Consider the following 11,502-nt stretch of genomic DNA (forward strand, 5'->3'; position numbering starts at 1 on the left):
CCCACATGGTGATATCACATGTCGGTTTATGAAATGCTCTCCCTACTTATCATGTTTTTACTTATGTTATATATATACATATGTACTCATGCTCATGTTCATGTCCAGGTTTTCAGTTTCAGTTCTTATCATGTTATTCCATGTCCCATGTTGTTTCTTTCGGTTGCTTTACATACTAGTACATTCAATGTGCTGACGTCCCCTTTTATTGCCCGGGGGCCTGAATTTCACGATGCAGGTACTGATATACAGGACGACACATCCGCTCAGTAGGACAACATTCGTATCAGCTTATTGGTGAGCCCCATCTCACACGGGGTTTAGTCAACTTTTGTTTTATGATTAGTTATGCATCTAAAGGTATGTTGGGGGCCTTGTCCCAGTAAGTATGTTTTCCAGTCAGACTCATGATAGAGGTTTCATAGACTAGACAAGTCAGTTATGTCATGTCAGACATTTGGAGTCGTATAGCCTTTTGGCTCATTCATGTTATTTCCGCACTCATGTTTAAACAAGTATTTTATTAAGTATTATGACTTACTACGTTTTATAAAGGTTCATCATGCATTCATGTTATATTTCGCTTATGTTATGTATCATGATGATTTAGCAAGCCATGTGGTTCGCTCGGTCATATGCAGTCAGGCACCGAGTGCCGTGTTACGTCCAGGCCATGGTTCGGGGCGTGACAAAGCTTGGTATCAGAGCCTAGGTTCAAGTGTCTTAGGGAGTCTATGAAACCGTGTCCAGTGGGGTCACTTTTATATGTGTGTGCGCGCCACACATATAAATAGTTGACCATCAAGACTTTTAAGTTTGTCTCACTTCTTTCAACTCTAGATCGTGCAATAGAGCTGTGTTCTCAGAAATCACTCGAACTCATGTGTTGTTTCCCAATCTACCAAATACGTCTCATCTCAGTGGATGAGAAAGATGTGAAACTAATCATTATCGGTGTGTTGCTTTCAAATAGAGTTATCAGGAGTTATTCTGACTCATGCGCATTGCATTCTTTCAGAAAATGTCTACTAAGAGAAAGGCAACTTCAGGCCCGAGGGCTACCATTGATGGGACCCCAGAGACGAACTCTTAGACTGCGAGAGTTCTAATTTTTCAATTTTGCGACTGTAGGTCATCAGGACCTGCTTCAAGTACCATTACGTCCCAGCTCAAACCAATGTGAGGAAGAGGGTTGAGTGTTGAACAACACAAAATTGAGTGTTGACCTTTTCAACCCCCCTAAGGAAGCTGTAAGCATTTGAACACAATAGATGACTAGGTGTTGCAACAACTTTTATAATTTGCTGCAACAACACATTCATCTGTTGCAACAAGTTATACATCTGTTGGACAATGTCCAACAGATAATTAACCTGTTGCAACAAGTTACCCAACAGATGAATCTGTTATAACATGCAACTAATTTTTTACAACAGACGAGTAACCTGCTGAAACAAGTTACCCATTTGTTGGAAAATGTCCAACAGATTATAAACCTGCTGCAACAAGTTGACAATCTGTTGGACAATTTCCAACAAGTACCATAGCTGTTGCAACATATCACTTTATTTACTAATTTGATAACTTCTGAATCTGTTACAGTAAGTTTTTACAACAAGTACAATAATCTGTTGCAACAAATTACTAATCTGTTGTACAATATCCAACAGATGAGCAACCTGCTGCAACAAGTTACCCATCTGTTGGAAATTTTCCAACAGATGAGATACCTGCTGCAACAATTTACCTATCTGTTGGACATTGCCCAACAGATGTGTAACCTTTTGCAACAACCTGTTAACTTGTTTTAAATAGGTTTTGCTTTTTATGATTTAGCACCATTATGATATATCTACTTTTTTGTTGTAGGTTGTGAACCCATGGCTTGTCCCAACAATAAGAGAGTTGGAGATGCCATGCCTTGTCACCTTTATGCCCATAGAATCTGTGCCTGACAGACTGATTGATGGGTTCAAAGGGGAATTGGCTGGAGTGACAGCCATCACTAGGGTTGATAATGTTATAGCTGCTGGTGGTGGTGATGTTGATGGTGGTCATGTTGTTGTTGGTGCTGGTGGTGATGTTGCTGTTGGCGGTGCTGATGTTGTTGGTGGTGGTGTTCAGCCTGTTGATGTTGGTGGTGGTGGTGGTGGTGGTGATGATGTCCCAGCAAGTATTGCTGGGGAAAAATTAAGAGATGATGATGCTAATATTGGTGGATTTACCCCAGTTCCTGGATTGAGTGATTTTTTCGGATTTGGTGGTAATTTTAGTAGTGGTGGATTGAGTGGTAGAAGATTTGTTGATGTTGGTGCCGGTACTTCTAAGGTGCCCTCATGTGCTTGTGAGTGCACCACTTGCAAGTAGGGCTGGGCATAAAATACCGAAAACCGAATTACCGAACCGAACCGGGGATTTCGGTAATTCTGTATTCGGTATTTCAATTTTCGGTTCGGTTTTCGGTAATAAACTTAAAAAAAATCGGTATTCGGTTTCGGTATTCGGTATGCAATAAAAATACCATTCGGTAATTCGGTAAATACCGAATTACCGAACAGTATTTTTATTGCAGCTATATTGAAAATTACAGCACCTCTTCCAGCTATCCTTCAAACACAAGAAGAACGCAAGACGAACCAGCCAAACTCCAGCTAGAAGAAGAATATTCAAGCCTCAGCTTGTGCCGTCAGCTAGGTAGTCAAGCTCATACTACTTCCGGGACGACTGATTTCCGACGAAGTAGAAGCATTATTTAATGATTCAAGTTATGGTACATTGTCTTAACTTTCTTAGTCCAGCCCAATCCTAATCCCATTGCAATAGCAATTAGCAATTACTCATTGCCATCAGTTCAGTCCATTACGGCAAATATTTCATTCCCTACTCCCAGCGTCAATAAAAATTAGCAATTAACAATTAAAAATTAGCAATTAGCAATTAGCAATCCTTCTCTAGATCAATATCAGTTGCATATTGGATAAATTTGCCGCATGTAGTCTGCAATCTAAATCACGTCTTAGCTACTCCAAAATGATAATCGTAATAATGTCATTAGTTTTTGAGTTTCATTGCAAATCAGTAGTTTACTTCTTGAATACACCATATTGATGAAAGAAACTAAATTCATTAAGTTGGTTCTGTTTTTGCACAACTCAGTTGACATATTACTTTCTCGACTAAAATGTGTGTATATGAAGGCTTCAACCTAATGAATTTCTTGTTTGACACCTTAAGCAGTGAAGTTCTTGTGATGTAATATAGTGGACTTCGACTTCAATATGGTATTACCGAATACCGTACCGGTACCGAAATTTGATTTACCGATTACCGAATTACCGAACCGAAGTTTGAAAGTTCGGTATTTGGTATCTATTTTCAATTACCGATTACCGAATTACCGATCCCGAACTTCAAAAATACCGAACCGAATACCGAACGCCCACCCCTACTTGCAAGGACAAAATGGATAATTTGATTAGCAAGGTGGAGGAATTGGTGCAGGCCCAAGAAGCCACAAACACTTCTGTGCAGAGGTTGATATCCAAGAGGGGTATCAAACCATCAAAGAATATTTCCTCACCTTATACTCCTGTTCATGCTCGGAGGAGGGGCAAAGCAATTACCAAGGCACTTGCATCAGTTAGATCAAGAAGATCTGTTGCTACTCCTAGTAAGTCAATTGAGACTCCTCTTCTTGATGTTGGGCCAAAAATGCTAAAAAAGGTGGACATTTTCAAGCCTGTACATGCCCAAAGAAATAGAAAGGTTGAGACTGTAATCAAGTCCAAAAAGAGTGGGAGAACCATGTACTCAATGCATGAATTTGGAGCAGCAGACTTCAAGGCTCTGACAAGCATGGAAATATGGTGGGAGGATTGGGTAAGTTTCAACACTTGTATATACCTATCTAATTCAGTATGTTGTTGCAACAAGTAGATAATCTGTTGCAGCAAGTTAACTAGTTGTTGCAGCAGTTCCTTTATTTTGTTGAATCTGCTGCCCCAAGTTAACTAGTTGGTGCAATTGTTGCAACAAGTTAACTAGCTGTTGCAACAAGTATATAATCTGTTGCAACAAGTTAACTAGTTGTTGCAACAGTTCCTTTATTTTGTTGAATCTGCTGCACCAAGTTAACTAGCTCTTGCAACAAGTAGATAATCTGTTGCAACAAGTTAACTAGTTGTTGCAACAGTTCCTTTATTATGTTGAATCTGCTGCACCAAGTTAACTAGCTCTTGGAACAAGTAGATAATCTGTTGAAACAAGTTAACTAGTTGTTGCAACAGTTCCTTTATTTTGTTGAATCTGCTGCACCAAGTTAATTAGCTCTTGCAACAAGTAGATAATCTGTTGAATCTGTTGCACAAAGTAACTAACTGTTTTACTACTTTTACTTTAGTATGTAGATGAAGTCCTGCTTCTAATGCGTATGAGACAAATCAATTTCCCCCGAGTACTATGATTCCACTGACATAATCCTGGACCTCAACTTTTACAACAACATGTCCAAGAGGTACGCAGAATTGACAAAAGAGAGTACAGTTCCAAATGACGTGTCTCTGAAGGTTAGACTTGCTAAATTCAAGTGGGATGATGATATGGTCGATTATTGTAGGGGTGTCAGACCCTACCCGGGAGGCTGCTCGTGGGCTGGTGCAAAGAGGGTTTTAACAGTGATGAATATTAATGCCACACATTTTGTCACTCTCGAGTTCATGATTGAAGAGGGAGTGGTAAATGTGTATGACTGTAATGTTCCTGTCTATGAAGAATCTGATTTCTTTTGTTTCATAGAGCCGGTAATGGAATTGTGGCCCAAGTTATTGCAACAAAGTGGAATGTTCGCTCACTTGCGTGCAAAGTTACTCAATGAATCGTGGGAATTCAATAGGCTACAGAATCTCCCCCGCAATGTCACTGGTAAGGCATGTGGTTCGTGGTCAATTGCTTTTATGGAGGCTTTGCTTATCGGCACAACTGTGACAAAACCTGAAAGTCTAATTAGCGACAACTCTGTAGGGAGGATGAAATGGAGATGGACATTAGGTGTCATTGAAAAGGTGTTGTAGCCCTAAGATGGGTTGATAAACAGTTAATTGATTTTGCGTTTTTTGGAGCCAAAATGTGGCCCGTTGAACAATTTAAGTATATATTAGGAGTTTTTTTACGACATTATGTAATTTAAGTATATATTAGGTGTTCAGTACTTTTCTAAGAGATTTTGTTAAGTATATATTAGGTGTTCATTATTTAAGTTGTGTTCAATACATTATGTTCAGTGGTTTCAGTAGTTTTAAACAAGTCACAAAATCTAACAGCTGTTGAAGAAGCTGCAACGTCCGACCCATCTGTTGCAACAAGTTTTTAATATGTTGCAACGGATGAGTAAGTTGTTGCAACAAGTTTGTAATTTGTTGCAACGGATGGTTCAGTTGTTGCGACAAATCTAACTGATGTTGAAGAAGTTGTAATGACTAACCCATCTGTTGCAACAAGTTTGTAATCTGTTACAATGGATGAGTAAGTTGTTGCAACAAGTTTGTAATTTGTTGCAACAGATGGTTCAGTTGTTGCAACATATGGGTCAATTGCTGCGACAAATCTAACTGATGTTGAATAAGTTACAACAAGTTGATAATCTGTTGCAACAAGTTTGTGATCTGTTGCAACAAGATGTAAATTTGTTGCAACAGATGGTTCAGTTGTTGCAACATATGGGTCAGTTGTTGCGACAAATCTAACTGATGTTGAAGAAGTTGCAACAAGTTGATAATTTGTTGCAACAAGTTTGTCATCTGTTGCAACAGATGCATCAGTTGTTGCAACAAGATGTAAATTTATTGTAACAGATGGTTCAGTTGTTGCAACATATGGGTTAGTTGTTGCGATAAATCTAACTGCTGTTTTAGAAGTTGCAACAAGTTGATAATCTGTTGCAACAAGTTTGTGATCTGTTGCAACAGATGAGTCAGTTGTTGCAACAAATCTTTCAATTGTTGAAGAAATTACAACAACTAACCCATCTATTGCAACAAGTTTGTAATCTGTTGCAACAGATGGGTTAGTTGTTGCAATAAGTTACTAATATGTTGCAACAAGTGCATTATCTGTTGTAACGGATGAGTAACCTGTTTAAAAGCTTCACATTTAGTAAACAATAAGTATCATTGGTTTTCGTTGTTTACACCTAAATATGGGTGAATCAAGTAGTTCTCATCAAATTACACCAACGATCGCTCTATTTGGGAAGTATACACTTAGTTGATCATATGTCCTGACTCAGAATACCATCAAATTGGTTAGGAACATTTAATAAACAATAAATATCATTGGATTTTCGATGTTTACACCTAAATATGGGTGAATCAAGTAGTTCTCATCAAATTACACCAACGATCGCTCGATTTGGGAAGTATACGCTTAGTTGATCATATGTCCTGACTCAGAATACCATCAAATTAGTTAGGAACATTTAGTAAACAATAAATATCATTGGATTTTTGTTGTTTACACCTAAATATGGGTAAATCAAGTAGTTCTCATCAAATTACACCAACGAACGCTCGATTTGGGAAGTATACACTTAGTTGATCATATGTCCTGACTCAGGATACCATTAAATTGGTTAGGAACATTTAGTAAATAATAAATATCATTGGTTTTCGTTGTTTACACCTATATATGGGTGAATCAAGTAGTTCTCATCAAATTACACCAACAATCGCTCGATTTGAGAAGTATGCGCTTAGTTGATCATATGTCCTGACTCAGAATACCATCAAATTGGTTAGGAACATTTAATAAACAATAAATATCATTGGTTTTCGTTGTTTACACCTAAATATGGGTGAATCAAGTAGTTCTCATTAAATTACAACAACGATCGCTCGATTTGGGAAGTATACACTTAGAATTTCCCATCAAATCAATGAAATTACCGTCTAATTCATTAAGGAAGTTAGTAGATAAATATATTGATCACTAAATATTATTGAATCCCTTTGTTTAACACTAAATATCATTGGTTCCCTCTGTTAATAACTAAACATATGTGACTTATATCCTAGTTGTTGCAGCAATTACATAATCTGCTGAAACAATTGCATAATCTGTTGCAGCAATTACATAATATGCTACAACAATTGCATAATCTGTTGCAGCAGTTGCATAACCTGTTGCAACAAGTACATAATCTATTGCAGCAATTGTTTAACCTGTTGCAACAAGTACATAATCTATTGCAGCAGGTAACATAGTTGTTGAACAAGTCATATCACTTGTTGGATGAAACAACTCATTCTATTTGTTGGATGAAACAAGTTAAGGACTTTCTGCAACAACTCATTCCATTTGTTCTAAAAACTCAAAACACTATAGGAACTTACTGTAACAAGTCATGTCACTTGTTGAAAAACCAAGTTAAGTTAGTTGCTGCAACAAGTACATAATCTGGTTGGCAAAATCCCAACAAGTTACACAGCTGTTGCAACAGAATTTTTACTTGGTGAAAACTGTTCAGAAATTGCAAAATCACAGAACATACATTGGTGATTTGAGCAAGATCAACATATCATTTAAACCAATTTTACTAACAGAAACAACATAAAAATGTCATAAAGTCCAATTTCACAAACACAAAAAATAGTAATTATTATTACAAGACATTGCAAATTTAACAACTAGGGAACAATTCGGTTTGGGCATGTAGTTTTTTTATGGCCAACTGTTTTGCATATGAAGCATTTGTTTTTCCTCGTTGCAAGTGATTCCCCGATTCCACGCCTCCTCTTTGTCCGTCTTCTTCCCGGTTTGCTCGGATCAACATGTGGAGGAGGTATTTCTCTCTCTAAAATCTCCATAGGAACTTTCCAAGATTCTTCAGAAGGCACAGGATTCATTTCCTCACAGTATGCAATTATGTAATTCTCCACCCTGTAATATGGAGATGAGTAGTCATAAATTCGCCTTCCAAAGTCTTCACCATATTGGACTCGAAGCACTGCCATAGCATGTAGGTAAGGTATTTTGTCCAGGTCAAAAACTCTACAAGTACAAGATCTTCTTTGCTCAGTAAACCTCCTGTTTATGGAATCAAATAGAGCAGTAATGGGAATTTCTCTTTCAACATTAAACATTGAGTTTACCGACTCAGCAGCGTTTGTCGTCATAAAATCATACCTGACAAAACAAACATATTAGTGTTGGAACATGTGGCTGAGGCTCAGCTGTGTCAAAAATCACAACAAGTACAATATCTGCCGCAACAAGTTACCTATTAGTTGCAGCAGATACGTTACTTGTTGGAAACAAAAATGTGAAAATACCTATTTCCGGGGCAGAATGCCCTGCTCCATCTGTGGAATCCAGCACGTTCAAGATGTTCGGCGGCCCCAGGAACCACATCTCTGATTTGATTGAAATGGTCATTGAAGACATCAATATTGTACTCTTTTGCTGCTTTATAAAATTAAGATACGACGGCCCCGTTGTGAAAGGTGGTTCTCAGATTTTCCCCTAGGTGCCTCATGCAAAAACCATAATGACATATAGGGAAGACAATTGAAACCGCCTTTTTGATACTTGGATGTCTATCAGAAATTATGCACAACTCAGGGGTATCCTCTATATAGCTTCTCATTTGTTCAAAAAAATATTTGTACGAAGCATCACACTCCTTGTCCACCACACAAAATGCCACTGGAAAAATATGATTCTCTGCATCTTGTGCAACTGCTGACAACAACACTCCTTCGTACTTGCTCCTTAAGAATGTCCCATCGACAGCTATGACTTTTTTCATTTGCGCAAAACCAAGCATCCAAGCCTTATAGGCTATAAAAAAATACTTGAACTTCCCATTTTCATCAACCTTCAATGCCGTCTTACTTCCTGGATTTGCAGAACAAAGCATATAACGGTATGCATCAAGCACCGCATACCCGTGCTCATATGTCCCCCTTGTCAAAGCCTTTGAAATCTCCATGCCCTTCCAGACCTTCCAATAACTTACCTTACAACCCAAATCTGTACGGATTGATTGATTCATATCTTTTGTAGATGGGCCTTTACCGTAAGGAAACTTATCTTTGAAGTATTCACCAGTGACTTTCGCAGTAGCGTGTGGATTATGGCTCGTAATGTGCTCAGAACCACATGTGTGATGCTTTATGTAAGTTCTGATACAAAATCTGTCAGAACTTAAAAGCACCACAGCCCTAAGCCACCACTTGCACTCCGGATGTACACATCTGAAGCAATACACAGTACGCGAATTAATCACCTTCTTGATTCTAAAATCTTTCTTCAAGCAAGCAAGTTTCAACCAAGTGGCTAGTTCTTCCTTGTTCTTGAATGACATTCCTTTATAAAAACCTGTTTCATCATCTTGAACATAGCTAGATTGTATTGATTGTGTAGTGCCCAATGTATTGCTCGTAACTTCGGGTATAGGAATCGGGTCAGCCCCACTTCCATTATCTGGGATATCCACATCCACCCCATCTAATTCATCATTTAACACATCTTGTTGGTCTTGAGATAAATTATGGTTGTCTACCGAGCTTCCAACAACGTATACCCTTAAAATGGGCCTAGCTACATCATTCAAATAAGCACGCAAACGAACCTGATCAGTTATCTTAAATGGCAAGACCCTCTGATTTTCAAAAAAGCTGTGCATGTAAGTGATGGCAAGATCTTTTGGTTCACAAGTTAATTCGCAATAGGTGATGATTAGGTTCACAAAATCATCGAACATAACATCTCCTTGGACAGTCATCGCTATCGTCTCTAATGTGTCACTACCCTTCCATCGCCAAATATATCGATTGTTCTTCTCGATCCATTCACCATGGCAATCAACCTCTATTGTTATTGAGTCCCCCATTAGTGGTGTCGAGGTACCTGAAGATATTTTGTTTAACAAAAAATTGGTCATGAGAATACATACCAATCTATAACAAAATGAAACAGCTGCAGCAGTCATTCCAACAGATTATTGACTTGTTGGAACAAGTGGACTACTTGTTGCAACAAGTCACTAATTTGTTGGAGTCAGCTTCATTTTTTTGGGTTCTGTTTCAGACAAAAACTGAAGCTGACTCCAATAGATAGTTGAGTTGTTGCAACAAGTGGAACACCTGTTGCAACAACTATACAACTTGTTGCAGCAAGTCAATAATTTGTTGGAAGCAGCTTCATTTTTTTGGGTTTTGTTTCAAACAAAAACTGAAGCTGACTCCAACAGATAGTTGAGTTGTTGCAACAAGTGGAACACCTGTTGCAACAACTATACAACTTGTTGCAGCAAGTCAATAATCTGTTGGAAGCAGCTTCAGTTTTTTGGGTTTTGTTTCAGACAAAAACTGAAGCTGACTCCAACAGATAGTTGAGTTGTTGCAACAAGTGGAACACCTGTTGCAACAACTATACAACTTGTTGCAGCAAGTCAATAATCTGTTGGAAGTAGCTTCAGTTTTTTAGGTTACATTTCAGACAAAAATTGAAGCTGACTCCAACAGATAGTTGAGTTGTTGCAACAAGTGGAACACCTGTTGCAACAACTATACAACTTGTTGCAGCAAGTTAATAATCTGTTGGAAGCGGCTTCAGTTTTTTGGGTTCTGTTTCAGACAAAAACTGAAGCTGACTCCAACAGATCGTTGAGTTGTTGCAACAAGTGGAATACCTGTTGCAACAACTCACTCAGTTGTTGCAAGGTATTTATTTAACAATTACAACAACTTCATAATCTGTTGTAGAAGTTGCAACAACCACATTATATGTTGCAACAACTACTGTAAGTTGTTGGAAAATCAGTAGATTTATACCCAGGTGAAAAATTAAAATAAAACAACGTTGTTGTACTTACCAAATGAGCGGAAAACACTTATGAAGTAATTTCCAGTGCTACACCAACAAAATTCAGTCAAAAAATTGCAAAATCAGGTGGTCATAGTTTTTTCTTTCTTGAGCAACAATGGCGGGCGAAGAAGAAGAAGAAGAAGAAGAAGAAGAAGAAGAAGAAGAAGAAGAAGAAGAAGAAGAAGAAAGCAAAACAATGGAATGAGTTATGAAGTAATTCCCGGTGCTACACGAATGAAATCCAGTCAAAAAATTGCAAAATCAGGTGGTCTTGTTTTTTTCTTTCTTGAGCAAAATCCAGTCAAGAATAAGAAGAAACGAGCATCAGAATAAGAATAAGAAGCAAGAACAAGCAGCAAGAAGAAGAAGAAGAAGAAGAAGAAACGAAGGAAAAAAGAAGAGCCAAAAATGGTGGAAACGGCGCAGACAAACAGAAAATTTGGCGCGTTTTTTTTGGCTCTGTAGGGTTTATATGGGTTGGGTCAAAGTGTTAAAAATAAAACTTGGGGGCAAAGTGTAAAAAATAAAGCTTAGGGTCAAAGTGTTAAAAATATAACTTTGGGGTGAGTCAAAATTCTCTAATCACTAATCCAAAGTTTATCACCTTTACTCAATTAAAAAAACTAGAGTTACCCCAAC

Source organism: Lycium barbarum, chromosome 7 (assembly GCF_019175385.1).
Source record: "Lycium barbarum isolate Lr01 chromosome 7, ASM1917538v2, whole genome shotgun sequence".
Lineage (NCBI taxonomy): Eukaryota > Viridiplantae > Streptophyta > Magnoliopsida > Solanales > Solanaceae > Lycium > Lycium barbarum.